The sequence below is a fragment of the Pongo pygmaeus genome, chromosome 2, assembly GCF_028885625.2.
Source record: "Pongo pygmaeus isolate AG05252 chromosome 2, NHGRI_mPonPyg2-v2.0_pri, whole genome shotgun sequence".
NCBI lineage: Eukaryota > Metazoa > Chordata > Mammalia > Primates > Hominidae > Pongo > Pongo pygmaeus.
In genome coordinates this window covers 193,315,189-193,334,134 of record NC_085930.1, presented here as the reverse complement: position 1 = coordinate 193,334,134, position 18,946 = coordinate 193,315,189, and the positions used below count along the sequence as shown (strand labels likewise).

Genomic DNA, 18,946 nt, shown 5'->3' with positions numbered 1-18,946 from the left:
CTGTAACCCCAGCCCTTTGGGAGGCCAAGGCGGGTGGATTGCTTGAGGTCAAGAGTTTGAGACCCGCCTGGCCAACATGGTGAATCCTCTACTAAAAATACAAAAATTAGCTGGGTGTGGTGGCACCTGCCTGTAATACCAGCTACTTGGGAGGCTGAGGCAGGAGAATCACTTGAACCCGGGAGGTGAAGGTTGCAGTGAGCCGAGATTGTGCCTCTATACTCCAGCCTGGGTGATAGAGTGAGAATCCATCTCAAAAAAAAAAAAAAAAGAAAGAAAGAAAAAATAAGTAATTGACAAATCTACTATTATAGTAAAATATTTTAAATATATCTCAGTATTTGGTAGATCAAACAGATAAAGGAAACAGAAGACTAGAATATTATAATTAAATGTCTTGATCTAATGAATTTATGTAGAACTCTACATTCGTTAATTGGATAATATGCAGTCTTTTCAAATGTTTGGGGAATGTTTGTGAATATTATACATAAAGCAAATCTCAACAGATTTCAAGGAATTGGTATCATATATCATATGGACCTTTTCCACTAAAAGTATGGTTCATACAGCAGTAGCAGCAGCATCACACGAAAGCCTGTTAGAAATGCAGATGCCCACATCTCACCCCCGACCTCCTGCATTTTGGCAAGATCCCCAGGGGATTCACATGTACATTAAAGTTTGACATGCTTTGACACAAAGCATACTTTCTGACCACAGTATAATTAAGTTAAAAATCGGTAACACAAAGATAATTAAGAAAACTCCATATTTAAAAATTAGGCCAGGTGTGGTGGCTCACACCTGTAATCCTAGCACTTTGGGAGCCCGAGGCAAGCGGATTGCCTGAGCTCAGGAGTTTGAGACCAGCCTAGGTAACATGGTGAAACCTTGTCTGTACTGAAATACAAAAAATTAGCTGGGCATGGCAGTGGGTGCCTGTGATCTCAGCTACTCAGGAGGCTGAGCCATGAGAATCCCTTGAACTCAGGAGGCAGAGGTTGCAGTGAGCCGAGATCGCACCACTGCACTCTAACCTGGGTGACAGAGGGAGACTCTGTCTCCAAAAAAACTAAAAAATAAATAAAATAAATAAAAATTACAACGACACCTCTAAAAATAGCTAACTGGCCAGGTACGGTGGCTCATGTCTGTAATCTTGGCACTTCGGGAGGCTGAGGCAGGAGGATCACTTTAGACCAGAAGTTCAGGACCTGCCTGGGCAACATAGTGAGACCCTGTCTTTGCCAAAAAAAATTATTTAAAAAAATAGCTATGTATGTGTGTGTTTATGATACTGTTTGTTTCATCTACAGATCATGAGATATGTTTGTGTATTTGCCAATTCCATAGGATTGGTTCCCTAGGTCCATAACCCAGAAATTGGGAACTATCACCTTTAACTTTGTGTCTTTGTTTTTTTTTTTTGTTTTTTTTTTTGTTTTTTTGAGATGGAGTCTTGCTCTGTCGCCCAGGCTGGAGTGCAGTGGCGCAATCTCGGCTCACTGCAAGCTCCGCCTCCCGGGTTCACGCCATTCTCCTGCCTCAGCCTCTCCTAGTAGCTGGGAGTACAGGCACCCGCCACCATGCCTGGCTAATTTTTTGTATTTTTAGTAGAGACGGGGTTTCACCGTGGTCTCGATCTCCTGACCTCGTGATCCGCCCATCTTGGCCTCCCAAAGTGCTGGGATTACAAGCGTGAGCCACCGCGCCTGGCAGAACTTTGTGTCAACAATACCAGTTTACTGTAGGTGATGTCTTGAGAGTCAGTAATGTGCCCCCCCCTTTTTTTTTTTTTACCTTTTCAAATACATGATGTTACCTCTGGTTGACCTGAGGCATGAATGTGCCAAAGAAGAGATTAGGATTTGTAACAGAAAGGAGGCAAAGAGAAAGAAACAAACAATTTTAAAAACTTTCTATTACTATAAAGAAAAAGTCTAAACATGTACAAAAGCACACATGGATACACATGTATCCATCACCATGTGGAACAATGATCAGTTCAATCTTGTTTCATCAGTACCTGCCCCTACACTTTCCTCTCTCCCTTTGGATTATTTTTGGGAGATCCTACACATCTTATCATTTCATCTGTAAATATTCTAGCATTTATCTCTAGAAGAAAATGATCATTTAGCAAAAATAATCGTGTCATTATTCTACTGAAAATTAACATAGTTTTAAATATCATTAACTACTCTGCTCAAATTTCCCCAATTTTCCCATCAGTATCTTTTTCTTAGAAATGTTTATTGTTTTATTCAGGCTCAAAATAATGTTTATATATTGTAATTGATTGAAATGTCTCTTAAATTTCTCACTTTAAAAATTTCCATAGGAGAGGCATGGTGGCTCATGCCTGTCATCCTAGCACTTTGGGAGGTCTAAGTGGGTGGGCTACTTGAACTCAGGAGCTTGAGACCAGCCTGGGTGATGTGGCAAAACCCTGTCTCTACAAAAAATAAAAAATTAGTCCGGCATGGTGGTGTAGTCCCAGCTACTCTGGAGGCTGAGGTGGGAGGATCACTTGAGCCTGGGAGGCAGAGGTTTCAGTGAGCTGAGATTGGACCATTACACTCCAGCCTGGGTGACATAGTGAGACCCTGTCTCAAAAAAAAAAAATTATTTTCAAATAATTTTAGATTTACAGAAGAGTTGCAAAATAATGTAGAGAGTTTCCTAATATTTTCTGCCTAAAGTTAACAACTTGTGTAACCATAGTATCATTATGAAAGTTGGGAAGCTAACGTTAGTACAAATTTCTTCTTCTTCTTCTTCTTCTTCTTCTTCTTCTTCTTCTTCTTCTTCGAGACGGAGTGTCGCTCTTGTTGCCCAAGCTGGAGTAAAATGGTGTGATCTCGGCTCACCGCAACCTTCACCTCCTGGGTTCAAGTGACTCTCCTGCCTCAGCCTACTGAGTAGCTGGGAATACAGGCATCCGCCGCCATGCCGGGCTAATTTTGTATTTTTAGTAGACATGGGGTTTCTCCATGTTGGTCAGGCTGGTCTCCAACTCCTGACCTCAGGTGATCCACTCGCCTAGGCCTCCCAAAGTGCTGGGATTACAGGCGTGAGCCACCACACCCGGCCAGTATAAAATTATTAAATAAACTACAGACCTTTTTAGAATTTCAACAATTTCCCCCCTCAGTATCAGTTTTCTGTTCCAGGATTAGATCAAAATCTCACACTGCATATAGTTTCACTTCTTCCTAGTTTCCTCCAATCTGTGACAATTCCTTAGTCTCTCCTTGTCTTTTATGACTTGGACACTCTTTTTCTTTTTTTTTTTTTTTAGAAACAGGGTCTCACTATGTTGCCCAGGCTAGACTCAAACTCCTAGGCTTAAGGTATTCTCCTGCCTCAACCTCCTGATTATCTGGGATTATAGGTGGGCTCCACCACGTCAGGCTCTGACTTTAATACTTTTGATAAGTAGCGACCAGTTATTTTGTAGAATGTCACTCAATGTGGTTTTTAAAAAGCAGCTTTTTCTCTCTTTTTTTTTTTTTTTGAGACGGAGTCTCACTCTGTTGCCCAGGCTAGAGTGCAGTGGCACCATCTCAGCTCACTGCAACCTCCACCTCCCGGGTTCAAGCGATTCTCATGCCTCAGCCTCCCAAGTAGCTGGGATTACAGGTGCCCACCACCATGCCCAGCTAATTTTTGTATTTTTAATAGAGACAGGGTTTCACCATGTTGGCCAGGCTGGTCTTGAATTCCTGCCTCAGGTGATCCGCCCGCCTCAACCTCCCAAATGGTTGGGATTACAGGCATAAGCCACTACATCTGGCCATACAATTTTTTGTGTATGTTTGTCTTTCATTTAGCATAATGGTTTTAAGGTTTAGCCATTTGTGATGTTATCAGTACTTCATTCCTTTGCATGTCCAAATAATATTTCATTGTATAGAGATACCATATTTTGTTTATCTATTTATCAATTCATGAACATTTGGGTTGTTTCTATTTTTTGGGTGTTATAAAAAATGCTGCTATGAATATTTGTGAAAAGTTTTGTTTTTGTTTTTTTGAGACGGAGTCTGCCTCTGTAGCCCAGGCTGGAGTACAGTGGCGTCATCTTGGCTCACTGCAACCTTCGCCTCCCGGGTCCCCGTTCAAGCAATTCTCCTGCCTCAGCCTCCCGAGTAGCTGGGATTACAGGTGTGCGCCACCATGCACAGCTCATTTTTGTGTTTTTGGTAGAGACGGGGTTTTGCCATGTTAGCCAGGTTGGTCTTGAACTCCTGACCTTGTGATCCACCTGCCTCAGCCGCCCAGAGCTCTGGGATTACAGGCGTGAGACACCACGCCTGGCCAAAAAATTCTTCGTATAAGCATTTGTTTTCATATATTCTGGGCATACACTTTGGGGTGGATTTTTTGGTCATATGGTAATTCTATGTCTAACATTCTGAAAAACTCCCAAACTATTTTCTAAAGTGTCTACACCATTTTGATTTCCAACTTGTTATTATCCACACTTGTTATTATCTTTTTTTTTTTTTTTTTTTAAACATATCCATCCTCGACTGGGCATGGTGCCTCACATCTGTAATCCCAGCATTTTGGGAGGCTGAGGCGGGCGGATCACCTGAGGTCAGGAGTTCGAGACCAGCCTGACCAACATGGAGAAACCCCATCTCTATTAAAAAATACAAAATTAGCTGGCATGGTGGCGTATCCCTGTAATCCCAGCTACTCGGGAGGCTGAGGCAGGAGAATTACTTGAACCCGGGAGGCGAGGGTTGCGGTGAGCCAAGATCGTGCCATTGCACTCCAGCCTGGGCAACAAGAGCGAAACTCTGTCTGAAAACAAAAGCAAAAACCAAAACCAAAACAACAAAAAAACACCCATCCTCAGGAGGGTAAAGTGTATTGCATTTCCCTAATGACTGATGATGTCAAGCACCTTTTCATGTGCTTTTTTGTTTGTTTGTCTGGACAGAGTCTCACTCTGTTGCCCACACTGGAGTGCACTGGTGTGATGTCAGCTCACTGCAACCTCTGCCTCCCAGGTTCAAGTAACTCTCCTGTCTCAGCCTCCTGAATAACTGGGACTACAGGCTCACGCTACCACACCTGGCTAATTTTTGTATTTTTAGTAGAGACCAGGTTTCACCATATTGATCAGGCTGGTCTCGAACTCTTGACCTCAGGTGATCCACCCACCTTGGCCTCCCATAGCGTGGGCCACCCAACCTGGCCTGCTCTTTTTTTTTTTTTTTCTTAAATAGAGATGGGGTTTTTTGGCTAGGCTGGTCTTGAATTCCCGACCTCAAGTAATTAGCCCACCTCAGCCTCTCAAAGAGCTGGATTACAGGCATGAGCCACTGTGCCCGGCCTTCATGTGCTTACTGGCCATTTGCGTGTCTTCTTTGGAGAAATGACTATTCGAATTCTTTGCTTTTTTTAGTTGATTATTTGTTTATTTATTGTTCAGGTGTAAGAGCTCTTTATGTATTCAGGGTATATATCCTGTATCAGATATATGACCTTCAAATATTGTCTCCCAGTCTGTGGGTTCTTTTTTCACTCTCTTGATGGTTTATTTAAAGCATGATAGTTTTAAATTTTGATAAAGTCCAATTTCTCCCTTCCTTCCTTCCTTCCTTCCTTCCCTCCCTCCCTCCCTTCCTTCTCTCCCTCCCTCCTTCCTTCCTTCCTTTCTTCTTCTTCTTCTTTTTTTGGGATAGAGTTTCCCTCTTGTTGCCCAGGGTAGACTGCAATGGTGTAATCTCAGCTCACCACAACCTCTGCCTCCCGGATTCAAGCGATTCTCCTGCCTCAGCCTTCCGAGTAGCTGGGATTACAGGCATGAGCCACCACGCCCGGCTAATTTTGTATTTTTAGTAGAGACAGGGTTTCTCCATGTTGGTCAGGCTGGCCTCAAACTCCCAACCTCAGGTGATCCGCCTGCCTAGGCCTCCCAAAGTGCTTGGATTATAGGCGTGAGCCACCGCGCCCAGGCTTATCTATCTTTCTTTTTTATCATTTGTGCTTATAATAGTCATATATAAGAAATCATAGCCCACCCCAAGATCGTGAAGATTAACTACTATATTTTCTTCTAAGAAAACATTTAGCTCCTATGTTTAGGACTGATCCATTTTGAGTTAATTTTTGTGTATGGTGTGAGGGGTAGGGGTCCAAAGACATTCTTTTGCATGTGGATATCCAGTTGTCTAAGCACCATTTGCTGAAAAAAACTATTCTTTTTATCATTGAATTATTTTTTTCCCTTTGTAGAAAATAAATTGACCGTAAATGTTAGGGTTTATTTATGAACTCTCCATTAGAATTTCGTTGACCTATATGTCTATCCTTATGCCAGTATCACACTATCTTGATTACAATATCTTTGTAGTAAGTTTTTTTTTTGAGATGGAGTCTTGCTGTGTCTCTCAGGCTGAAGTACAGTGCCACGATCTCGGCTTACTGCAACCTCCACCTCCTGGGTTCAAGCGATTCTCCTTCCTCAGCCTCCCGAGTAGCTGGGATTACAGGCACACGCCACCATGCCCAGCTAATTTTTGTATTTTTAGTAGAGATGGGGTTTTGCTACTTTGGCCGGGCTGGTCTCGAACTCCTGACCTCAGGTGATCCCCTCGCCTCAGTCTCCCAAAGTGCTGGGATTACAGGTATGAACCACCACGCCTGGCCTGCAGTATGTTTTGAAATGAGGAAGTGTGAGTCTACCAACTGTGTTCTGCTCCAGGATTGTTTTGATTATTCTGGGCCTGTTGCATTTCTGTCGTTTTTTTTTTTTCTTTTAAACTCATCTGTATTTGTTACAACCTTTTTAAGCAGAATGTGACTTGGGTACTACAGTTCCATTCACAAGCCTTGCTCTGGGTTATTTCTGAACAGCTTTACGATATGCCTAGGTAGGCTTATAATTTTGCTCCTGCAAACAATATTTTCCTTTGGAAAACAAGTCCTGTGGAGAGTTCCTCCCATCAAGTTGCTTCAGTTTAACATATTTCCAGAGGACAAGTACATGCAGAATTGGCAACTAGAGGATGAAAAGTTTAAAAAGTAGATCCTAGAATACGCAACAAATACTTTTCCTCTAAACATCAAGGTATCTCTCAGAAAACTTCAATGACAAAAGATTTGGCCTGCTAAGGAATCTGGCTTGATAGCTAAACACTTTAGATCACAAAGTTAATATTAGGTTACATACATCTTTTTTTCTTTTCTTTTTTTTTTTTGAGGTGGAGTCTCTCTCTGTTGCCCAGGCTAGAGTACAGTGGCACGATCTTGGCTCACTGCAACCTCCACTTCCTGGGTTCAAGCAATTCCCCTGTCTCAGCCTCCTGAGTAGCTGGGATTACAGGCACCTGCCATCACACCCGACTAATTTTTGTATTTTTAGTAGAGACGAGGTTTTGTCATGAACCCCTGACCTCAGGTGATCCGCCCGCCTCATCCTCCCAAAGTGCTGGGATTACAGGTGTGAGCCACTGCACCCAGCCTACATACATCTTACAACACACATTATCCCAATCTGTTAAAATAAGCCAATGTGAAACTAGAAAAGCATTGCTAGCTCTGTTTTAGTGCCTGAAGTATCACAAAAATCACTTAGAAGTATCACAAAATCACTTGGAAGTAGAAAGAAATCTTACCTTCCCCCTGAAATAGTTATTGTCATGCCGTACAGACTTTTTTTTTTTTTTTTTTGAAGGCAGAGTCTCGCACTTTCTCCTGGGCTGGAGTGCAATGGCATGATCTCAGCTCACAGCAACCTCCATCTCCTGGGTTCACATGATTCTCCTGCCTCAGCCTCCTGAGTAGCTGGGATTACAGGTGCACACCACCATACCCGGCTACTATTTTGTTTTTTTTAGTAGAGATTGGGTTTCGCCATGTTGGCCAGGCTGGTCTCGAACTCCTGACCTCAGGTGATCCGCCCGCCTCAGCCTCCCAAACTGCTGGGATTACAGGTGTGAGCCACCACGCTCGGCCGCCATACAGACTTTTTAAATGTTAACAAAAATAACTAAAATAATCCTGAAAATATATTATCAGAGAGAATGAAGATAGAGTATTGAACACGTGTACAAGTCATTCCTCAGCCAGAGCCGCCTACTTCTTTCATGCGTGATGTGTCATCACCTCCTCTGAGGGGCGGCATTTCTTTAGTTACAGCAGCATTGATATCATCAGCAGTAGGATCATCTTCATCAATACCCAGACCAAGTTTGATCATCCTATAGATCTTGTTAGTATGTGTCTGAGGGTCTTCCATACTGAAGCCAGGAGGTGGGAGTGCAGTTTAATAAAGCAAGATGACCAGATCCTTCACTGACTTGTTCTTATCAGCCTCTGCCTTTTGCCTTAAGGTTTCAATCATGAAGGGTCAGGGTTTATCTCCAGGTGTTTCTTTGCTGCCATGCAGCCCATTGTTGAGTTGTCTCACAGGGCTTGAGCTTTCATGATTCTTTCCATGTCTGCTGTCCAGCCATATGTGCTTGTGACAATACAGCATGAGGATATCACCAGTTTGACACAACCATCTTTTTGATTTTTTTTCTCCAACATGTCTTTCATGATTTTGCAGAGGTTCTCAAACTTTGTTTTTTTCTCTTCCTGTTTCTTTTTTTCTTCTTCATCTTCTGGAAGTTCCAAACCCTATTTGGCAACTGACACTACAGTCTTACTCTCAAACTCCTTCAGCTGCTGGACACAGTACTCATCAATCAACTCGATCATAGAGATCACTTCTAAGCCATGGTTCTGAAGACATTCTACAAAGGCTGAGTTAGCTACTTGGTCCTTGGTCTCACCTGTAATGTAGTAGATATGTTTCTGGTTTGCCTTCATTCTGGAAAACACAATGAGATAAACCATCTCATCACCAGAGGCAGATGTGCACTATCTCAACAGCTCTGAAAGCTTCTTCTGATTTTGAGAATCTATATATTCCAAGATTTATGTTTTTAGATAACTTCTCATAGAACTTTTTGCAGTTCTTTTTATCCTCTGCCAGTTCAGCAAAGAGTTCTAAGTATGTTTTGACCAAATTCTTCCTAATAACTTTCAAAATTTTGCTTTGTTGCAACATCTCAGAAAAAATATTTAGAGGGAGATCCTCTGAGTCCATCACCCCTCTAATGAAGTTCAGGTATTCAGGGATTAGCTCCTCACAGTTACCCATGATGAAAACTCTGCGTACATACAACTGAATGTTGTTCTTTTTCTTTCTGTTTTCAAATAGGTCAAAAGGAGCACACCTTGAAACAAAAAGAGCTCTTCTAAATTCCAACTGTCCTTCAACTGAAAAGTGCTTCACTGCCAAGTGATCTTCCCAGTCATTGGTCAAGCTCTGATGGAACTCTCCATACTCCTCATTAGTAATAGCGTCAGGATTTCTGGTCCAGATAGGCTTTGTTTTGTTGAGTTCTTGATCAGTGTACTTTTCCTTACTTTTCTTCTTCTTCTTGTCAGCATCCTTCTTTTCTTCTTCTTCATCAGAACCAACATCTTCAATTTCAGGTTTGTCATCGGACTCTTTTTCTTTTTCTTCCTCTTATCTTCCTTTTCTTCAGCCTCATCATCACTGACTTCTTTATCACGTTTCTTCTCCACAAAAACAGTAATGGGATAGCCAATAAACTGAGAATGCTTCTCCACAATCTCTTTTATTCTTCTTTCCTCCAAATACTCAGTTAGGTCTTCTTTCAAGTGCAGGGTACCCTTTGCTCCATGCCCCATAGGTTCACTGTGTCAGTCCTAACTGTGAGTGATCCCCCTGAGGAGGACTCCTGAGCATGCTGCTCATGTTTATGTTTGGTGATCACAGTTACTTTCTCAGCAACCAAATAAGCAGAATAAAAACCAGCACCGAACTGGCCAATCATAGAGATTCTGCACCAGCCTGGAAAACTTCCATGAATGCTTTGGTCCCAGACTGGCGACAGTATCAAGGTTATTGATCAAGTCAGCCTTGGTCATTCCAATTTCAGTATCCATAATAGTAAGGGTTCGATCTTGTTTGTTTGGCATAAGATTAATGTGGAGCTCTTTCCCAGAGTTTAATTTACTGGGATCTGTCAAGCTTTCATATCAGGTTTTGTCCAAAGCATCTGATGAATTTGAAATGAGCTCTCTTGAGCCAGACACTGTGGCTCACTCCTGTAATCCCAGCACTTTGGCAGGCCAAGGTAGGTGGATCGCTTGAGGTCAGGAGTTCAAGAGCAGCCTGGGTAATATGGTGAAACCCACCTGGGCAATATGGTGAAACCCCGTCTCTACCCAAAATACAAAAAGTTAGCCAGGCATGACGGACATGCCTATGGTCCCAGCTTGTCAGGGGCTGAGTCATGAGAATCACTTAAGCCCGGGAGGTGGAGGCTGCAGTGAGCCAAGATCGCTCCACTGCATTTCAGACTGGGTGACAGAGTGAGATGCTGTGTCCAAAATAAAAATAAAGAGCTAAAAAAAAAGAAAGCTGAAATGAGCTCTCTCAGAAAGGTTTCTTTGTTCAAGTAGAAGGTATTGATGATCAGTGAAATCAACTGGACAGTTTCTGCTTGAAAGGCAAACATCTCAACCTCTTCTTCCTCCATTGGTTGGTTTTGGGTCTGGGTTTCCTCAGGCAGCTTGGCTAAGGGACCACATGGGCTCTGCAGTATAGCAGCACCAGGATGCTAAAGCATGCAGGCCTCTTGAATTTCTATATGAATTTTAGAATCAGCTTGTCAATTTCTGCAAAAAAAAAAAAAAAAAAAGGCAGCCAAGATTTTGATACAGATTGCATTGTATCTGTAGATCAATTTGGGGAGTAATGGCATCTTCACAGGATTTAAGCTTTCCAAATCTTAAACATGGTATATCTTATCTTTCCATTTATTTAGATTTTCTTTAATTTTTTCAACAATGTTTTTTAGTTTTCATTATACAAGTGTTGCACTTCTTTTGTGAAGTTTATCCCTAAATGCCTTATTTTTTTAAAATGATTCTTAATTTTATTTTCAGATTGTTTATTGCTAGCATATATAAATACAATATTTTTTGGTATGTTGATCTTTTGTCCTGTAACCTTGCTGAACTCATTTATTAGTTCTAGTAGATTGTTAGTGAATTCCTTGGGATTTTCTATTTACAAGATCATATCATCTGCAAACAGAGATTGCTTTACTTCTTCCTTTCAATCTGGATGCCTTTTTATTTATTTTTCTTTTTTTTTTTTAGGCTGTTCGCTCTGTCGCCCAGGCTGGAGTGCAGTGGTGAGATCTTGGCTCACCGCAACCTCCACTTTCCGTGTTAAAGCGATTCTCCTGCCTCAGCCTCCCGAGTAGCTGGGATTACAGGTGCACACCACCATGCTTGGCTAATTTTTGTATTTTTAGTAGAGATGGGGTTTCACCATGTTGGCCAGGCTGTTCTCCACTTCCTGACTTCAAGTGATCCACCCACCTTGGCCTCCCAAAGTGCTGGGAGACATTAGCCACCGCACCTGGCCAACCCTCAATAATGTTAAGTACAATATTGTATAGAGGTGGAGAGAATAAATATTCTTGTCTTGTTCCCACTTTTAGGGGGAAAAGATTCAATTTTTTGCCATTTGGTATGATGTTAGCTGTGGATTTTTCATAAACATCCTTTAACAGATTGAGGAAGTTATTTTTATTTTTAGTTTGTTGAGTGTTATTTTTTAATCATAAAAGGTTTTGGATTTGTCAAATGCTTTTTCTGCAGCTATTAAAATGATTGTGTGGGTTTTGTTCTCTTAATATAGTGTATTACATTAATTGATTTTCTGATATTATACCAATCTTGTATTCTTGGGATGAGTTCCACTTGTTCATTGCATATAATCCTTCTTATATGTTGCTGGATTCAGTTTGCTAGTATTTTTTTTTTTTTTTTTGAGACAGTCTCACTCTGTTGTCCAGGCTGGAGTGCAATGGTGCAATCTCGGCTCACTGTAACGTCTGTCTCCTGGGTTCAAGTGTTTCTCCCGCCTCAGCCTCCGAAGTAGCTGGGATTACAGGTGCACGCCACCATGCCTGGCTAATTTTTTTTGTATTAATAGAAATGGGGTTTTGCCATGTTGGCCAGGCTGGTCTCGAACTCCTAACCTCAGGTGATCCACTGGCCTTGGTCTCCCAGCGTGCTGGGATTATAGGCTTGAGCCACCGTGCCCGGTCTGTTTGCTAGTATTTTGTTGAGGATTTTTACATCTATATTCATATGAGATATTGGTCTGTAGTTTTTTTTGTTTTTAAATATAACATCTTTGTCTGGTTTCAGTATCTGGATAATAATACTGGCCTCATAGAATGAGTTGCAAAATGTTTCCTCTTCTTTTAATTTCTGAAAGAGACTGTGTAGAATTGGTATTAATTCTTCTTTAAGTATTTGGTAAAATTTACCAGTGAAGCTGTCAATGCCTATGGGAAGCTATTTCAAATTATTAGAATCAACTTAAGTTTATTTAGCATTTTATCATGATTAGTGTGAAGTTATGCACCTTAATTTTTTTAATTGAGAGATTCCTTCTCTCTCTCTATAAACTTGTAATTTATGAAAAATGAAAAACCCATGTTTTGAAAAAGGTAACATTTAATGGCTCATATTAAAACTGTGATTATTCAGCAAGATAATAGGCAGTTTGAGAGTGAAAGGAATTTCTATATACTTTTAGATCTCTCTTAAGCATACCAAGCATAATTTGACCTAGTTGGTCAAATTATGAGTTTTCCCCATAATCTAGAAGACAACTTTGTCTACCGTTTAGTCAAGAAACTAGACTCAGGAAGAATGATGATATGATGCAGGGGAAAACCTCACCCCTGACATTGTAGGGGGTTTGGGGAAAATAAAGGAGTGGAAAGAGGTAAGAGAGTGGAAAGAAGAATGATGGTCAGGTCTGTGCCTTTGTTTCCTCTCTCTGAGTTCCAATTGAATGATATGGACCAGTATTGAGGAAAAAGCTTGTCTCTCTTTGAGGCTGGTGTAAAGATCAGAGCTTTACAGTCCTCTGAAGGAGTCCAGCAGTTAGACTTCAAATAGAAGCCTGTGAACTTGGGGAAGAGCTGCCTCTAACTGTTTGCTGCTGTGGTCGTTGGACAGCCTGACTGGTTCGTGTTGGAAGGCAGGGGAAATTGAATGAGTATGTTCAATTATTTCCATTCCCTGCAGATGGGAGAGGATTGCTACTTGCTCCTGGATTGACCTGGGAATTGAGGCATGCCCTCCATGTGCTTCAGCAGAATGACAGTGTTTCATCACTGGTTCATATAAGCAGCCTGGCCCAGGCCTCCACAGTTAAGTTGGTTTGCTCTTCTTCGAAAGAACCTTACAGTGTGACCTACACAGGTGCTGAGAGGACACAAAATTATGAGCAGGCAATGAAAACAGCGGGGCCAGGCGCAGTGGCTCACACCTGTAATCCCAGCATTTTGGGATCCCGAGGTGGGTGGATCACTGGAGGCTAAAGTTTGAGACCAGCCTGGCCAACATGGTGAATCCTCGTCTCTACTAAAAAAATACAAAATTAGCCAGGTGTGGTGGCACATGCCTGTAATCCCAGCTACTTGGGAGGCTGAGGCACGAGAATCGCTTGAACTCAGGAGGCAGAGGTTGCAGTGAACTGAGGTCGCACCACTGCACTCCAGCCTGGGCAACAGATACTCTGTCTCAAAAGGAAAAAAAAAAAAAAAAAGCCTACTGATTGTCAATCACATATACAAAATACCTTCACAGCAACATCTAAACCAGTGTTTGACCAGACAACTGGGCTCCATAGTCTAGCCAAATTGACATTTAAAATTAACCAAGTCAGGCCGGGCACAGTAGCTCACACCTGTAATCCCAGCACTTAGGGAGGTTGAGGTGGGCGGATCACCTGAGAGGTCAAGAATTCGAGACCAGCCTGGCTAACTTGGTGAAACCCCTTCTCTACTAAAAATACAAAAATTAGCCAAGCACGTTGGCAGGCACCTGTAATCCCAGCTACTTGGTTGGCTGAGGCAGGAGAATCTTTTGCACCTGGGAGAATCTTTAGAATCTTTTGAACCGCACTGGGTTGCAGTGAGCCAAGATCGTGCCACTGCACTCCAGCCTGAGAGAGCAAGACTGCATCTCAATAAATAAAATAAAATAAAATAAACCATGTCAATGACTAATATGAATATTGAGGACAAGGGCTCCTTCTGAAGTAGGATTAAGAAAGGAGAGAAGATAATTTCTAGGACATGTGATTAGAACACTTAAAAGACTTCATGAGGCTGGGCATGGTGGCTCATGCCTGTAATCCCAGCACTTTGGGAAACCGAGGTGGGTGGATCACCTGAGGTCAGCAGTTCAAGACCAGCTTGGCCAACATGGTGAAACCCCATCTCTACTAAAAATACAAAACTAGCCGGGTACAGTGGCATGCACCTGTAATCCCAGCTACTTGGGAGGCTGAGGCAGGAGAATCATTTGAACCCTGGAGGTGGAGGTTGCAGTGAGCCAAGATCATGCCACTGCTCTCCAGCCTGGGCAACAGAACAAGACTCCATCTCAAAAAAATTAAAAAAGACTTTATGAAATTAAAAATTATTTTTAATTAAAACATTCAGTAGATGAACTGAGAATAGAAATGGTCACTCCTGAAAACTGAATTGGTGTCTGAAAGATTGGTCACAACACAAAGCCAAGCCACAAAAAATGGAAGCTGGAAGAGAAAAAAACAGTTTAGAAAACAGATCCATAGGACCTAACTTGTGAATAGCACAAATGCCTGAACAGCGCCGGGTATGGTGGCTCATGTCTGTAATCCCAGCACTTTGGGAGGCTAAGGCGGGTAGATCACGAGGTCAAGAGATCAAGACCACCCTGGCCAACATGGTGAAACCCCATCTCTACTAAAAATACAAAAATTAGCTGGGCATGGTGGTGTGCGCCTGTAGTCCCAGCTACTTGGGAGGCTGAGGCAGGAGAATCGCTTGAACCGAGGAGGTGGAGGTTGCAGTGAGCTGAGATCACGCCATTGTACTCCAGCCTGGCGACAGAGCGAGACTCCATCTCAAAAAAAAAAAAAAAAGAAATGCCTGAACAGAAAAAGAACAGATGAAAGAGAATAAGTAGAGTGTTACTTATGTCCTAGAAAAAATTTCCCAAACAGAAGAAAGATTTAAATATTCATATTGAAAAAGGTCACTGAGACACAGAAAGGATTAGTGAAAACACACATTTAGACATAACCTAGTGAAATTCAAGGGTCTGTAATCGCCAGTGGGTTCACTTTGCCTGCTGCCTAGACAGAGCCAACTTATCAAGACAGGGAAATTGCAATAGAGGAAGAGTAATTCATGCAGAGCCTGCTGTGCGGGACACTGGAATTTTATCAGCCTCCCTGAGCATTCGGGGATCAGAGTTTTTAAGGACAACTTGGTGGGGTGGGGAAACCAGTGAGCCGGGAGTGCTGATTTGTCAGATCAGAGATAAAATCATGGGAAGTTGAAGCTGTCCTCTTGTGCTGAGTCAGTTCCTGGGTTGGGGCCACAAGATCAGATGAGCCAGTTTATCGATCTTGGTGGCCAGCTGATTCATTAAGTGCAGGGTCTGCAAAATACCTTAAGCACTGATCTTAGGAGCAGTTTAGAGAGGGTTAGAATTTTGTAGCCTCCGCCTGCATGACTCCTAAACCATAATTTCTAATCTTGTGGCTAGTTCGTTAGTCCTACAAAGGCAGTCTAGTCCCCAGGCAAGAAGGAGGTTTGTTTTGGGAAAGGGCTGTTATTGTTTTTATTTTATTTTATTTATTTTTTAATTTTAATTTTTTAAAAATTTTTGTTTATTTATTTATTTTTGAGACGGAGTCTCCCTCTATTGCCCAGGCTGGAGTGTAGTGATGCAATCTTGGCTCACTGCAACCTCTGCCTCCTGGGTTCAAGTGATTCTCCTGCCTCAGCCTCCCAAGCAGCTGGGACTACAAGTATGTGCCACCATGCCCCGCTAGTTTTTGTATTTTTAGTACAGTTGGAGTTTCACCATATTGGCCAGGCTGGTCTATTATTTTTATTTTTATACAGGCGTGAAACGCTATGCCCGGACCCTACTGTACCTTTTGATATTTGTACCTCGTATGTATATCACTCTTCAAAAATGAATCAAGAATTAATGAAAGAGATGTGCAAAAATATACTAGGCAAAAGCAAGATTTGCAACACTATCCTACAAATGGAAATCATGTTCAAAACACATTGAACAGAACAAATAGTGACAATATATGAGGATAAAATCAGGCACAATTCAAGAAGATGTAATAACCATACATTTTTATGCATCAAACAACATAGCTGTCAAGCATATAAAAGGAAAACTACAAGTACCCAGAGAACATGGATAGAATACTTTTGAACTTTAACAGACCATGTAGACAAAAATAAGCTATGATATACAGGATTTGAATAATGTAATAAATAAGCATATTTAGTAGATGCATATATAGAGAATATATACGTTTTTTAAAAAAGACAGAACACCTAAGAACTCAAATATATACTTTTTAAATGTCCTGAAACAAAGCTTGTTACAGAACCAATCATGCATTCAGCCAGAGAAAAAGCTTTTTTTTTTTTTTTTGAGACAGAGTCTCCCTCTGTCTCCCAGGCTGGAGTACAGCGGTGCGATCTTGGCTCACTGCAACCTCCACCTCCCGGGTTCAAGTGATTCCTCTGCCTCAGCCTCCCGAGTAGCTGGGACTACAGGCACACACCACCACGCCCAGCTAATTTTTGTATTTTTAGTAGAGACGGGGTTTCACTGTATTGGCCAGGCTGGTCTCGAACTCCTGATCTCGTGATCCACCCGCCTTGGCCTCCGAAAGTGCTGGGATTACAGGCGTGAGCCACCGTGCCTGGCCAAGAAAGCTTTATAAATCCAAAAAGGTTTAAATTTATACACCACGCTCTCTGATCATAAACCAAGAAACTAGAAATTAACAATGAAAAGATAACAGTAACAAAAATCCCTTATCCATGGATATGAAGACACATTCTCCCAAATAGCCTTTATTTCTATTTTTATTTTTTTCGAGACAGGGTCTTGCTTTGTCGCTCAGGCTGGAGTGCAGTGGCACAATCAGAACTCACTGTAGCCTCGATCTCCTGGACTCAAGCAATCCTCCCACCGCAGCCTCCTGCACAGTGGGACGACAGGCGTGTGCCATACATGCCTGGCTAATTTTTTTTTTTTATTTTTTGTAGAGATGGGGTCTCACTATGTTGCCAAGGCTGCTCTTGAAATCCTGAGCTCACACAATCCTCCCACCTCAGCTTCCCAAGGTATTGGGATTATAGGCATAAGCCATTGCATCTGGCCCCAAATAGCCTTTATATCAGACAGAATTAAAACAAATTATGAATTGTCTACAAAGTAATGAAGAGGAGATCACCTTATTCTAAAACCTATGGGATATAGCTAAAGCTGTTCTGAATAAAATCAATAGAAAGACTGAGAACACTTTAATGGAGAATTCAACTTGGAAAACCAGAAAAAGAATATCATGAAACATAATAAATTAGGAAAGTGCTAAAATGAGATCAGTGCAAGATAATGGAAAAGTTAAATCAAAAGAATCTACACTAGTAAGAAAATATGTCTGAAAACACCTAAGAGAATTAAAACTTCTCAAACCCAACAGTTGTCACTCCGGTCTTGGGAGAGAGGATCGTTCCTGATGACATCGAGCTTTATCACAATCAAAGAGTCAAAGAAATGTACAGGTTATGTTTTAAAACTATCAGTTCTGGTTAGTTTTCTTTCTTTTTTCTTTTCTTTCTTTTTTTTTTTTTTTAATGGAGTTTTGCTCTTGTTGCCCAGGCTGGAGTGCAGTGACGCGATCTCGGCTCACTGCAACCTCTGCCTCCCGGGTTCAAGAGATTCTCCTGCCTCAGCCTCCCGAGTAGCTGTGATTACAAGCATGCACCACCACACCCAGCTAATTTTGTATTTTTAGTAGAGACGTGGTTTTTCCATGTCGGTCAGGCTGGTCTCCAACTCCTGACCTCAGGTGATCCACCCGCCTTGGCCTCCCAAAGTGCTGGGATTACAGGTGTGAGCCACCACACCCGGCCTCTTTATTTCTTTCTTTTGACAGAGTCTCACTCTGTCACCCAGACCGAAGTGTAGTGGCAGGATCTTGGCTCACTGCAACCTCCGCCTCCCAGGCTCAAGCAATTCTCCTGCCTCAGCCTCCTGTGTAGCTGGGATTACAGGCGTGCACCACCACCTCTGACTAATTTTTGTATTTTTGGTAGAAGCAAGGTTTCACCATGTTGCCCAGGCTGGTCTCCAACTCCTGACCTCAAGTGATCCACCCGCCTCGGCCTCCCAAAGTGCTGAGATTACAGGCATGCACCACTGCTGCCCAGCCAAGTTTCTTTCTTTCTTTCTTTCTTTTTATTTTTACTTTTTTTGAGACTAAGTTTCACTCTTGTCGCCCAGGCTGGGGTACAGTGGCGTGTTTTCCACTCACTGCAACCTCCACCTCCCAGGTTCAAGCGATTCTCCTGCCTCAGCCTCCCAAGTAGCTGGGATTACAGGCGCCCGCCACCATGCCTGGATAATTAATTAATATTTTTATTTATTTATTTATTTATTTATTTATTTTGAGACGGAGTTTTGCTCTTGTTGCCTAGGCTGGAGTGCAGTGATGCGATCTTGGCTCACTGTAACCTCCGCCTCCTGGGTTCAAGCAATTCTCCTGCTTTAGCCTCTGGAGTAGCTGAGATTACAGGCACCCACCACCACGCCCGGCTAATTTTTTGTATTTTTTGTAGAGATGAAGTTTCTCCATGTTGGCCAGGCTGGTCTCTAATGCCTGACCTCAGGTGATCCCCTGCCTCAGCCTCCCAAAGTGCTGGGATTATAGGCGTGAGCCACCGCACCCGGGGGGTTAGTTAAGTTTCTACCCTACGACCTGACAAAGAGCCAGAAA

General features: G+C 42.2%; 1 pseudogene; it reads right to left on the bottom strand.

The window, feature by feature from the left end:
• Positions 1-8,083: 8,083 nt before the first annotated feature.
• Positions 8,084-14,357, bottom strand: LOC129033100 (putative heat shock protein HSP 90-alpha A5; annotated as a pseudogene).
• Between the last annotated feature and the right edge of the window lie 4,589 nt (positions 14,358-18,946).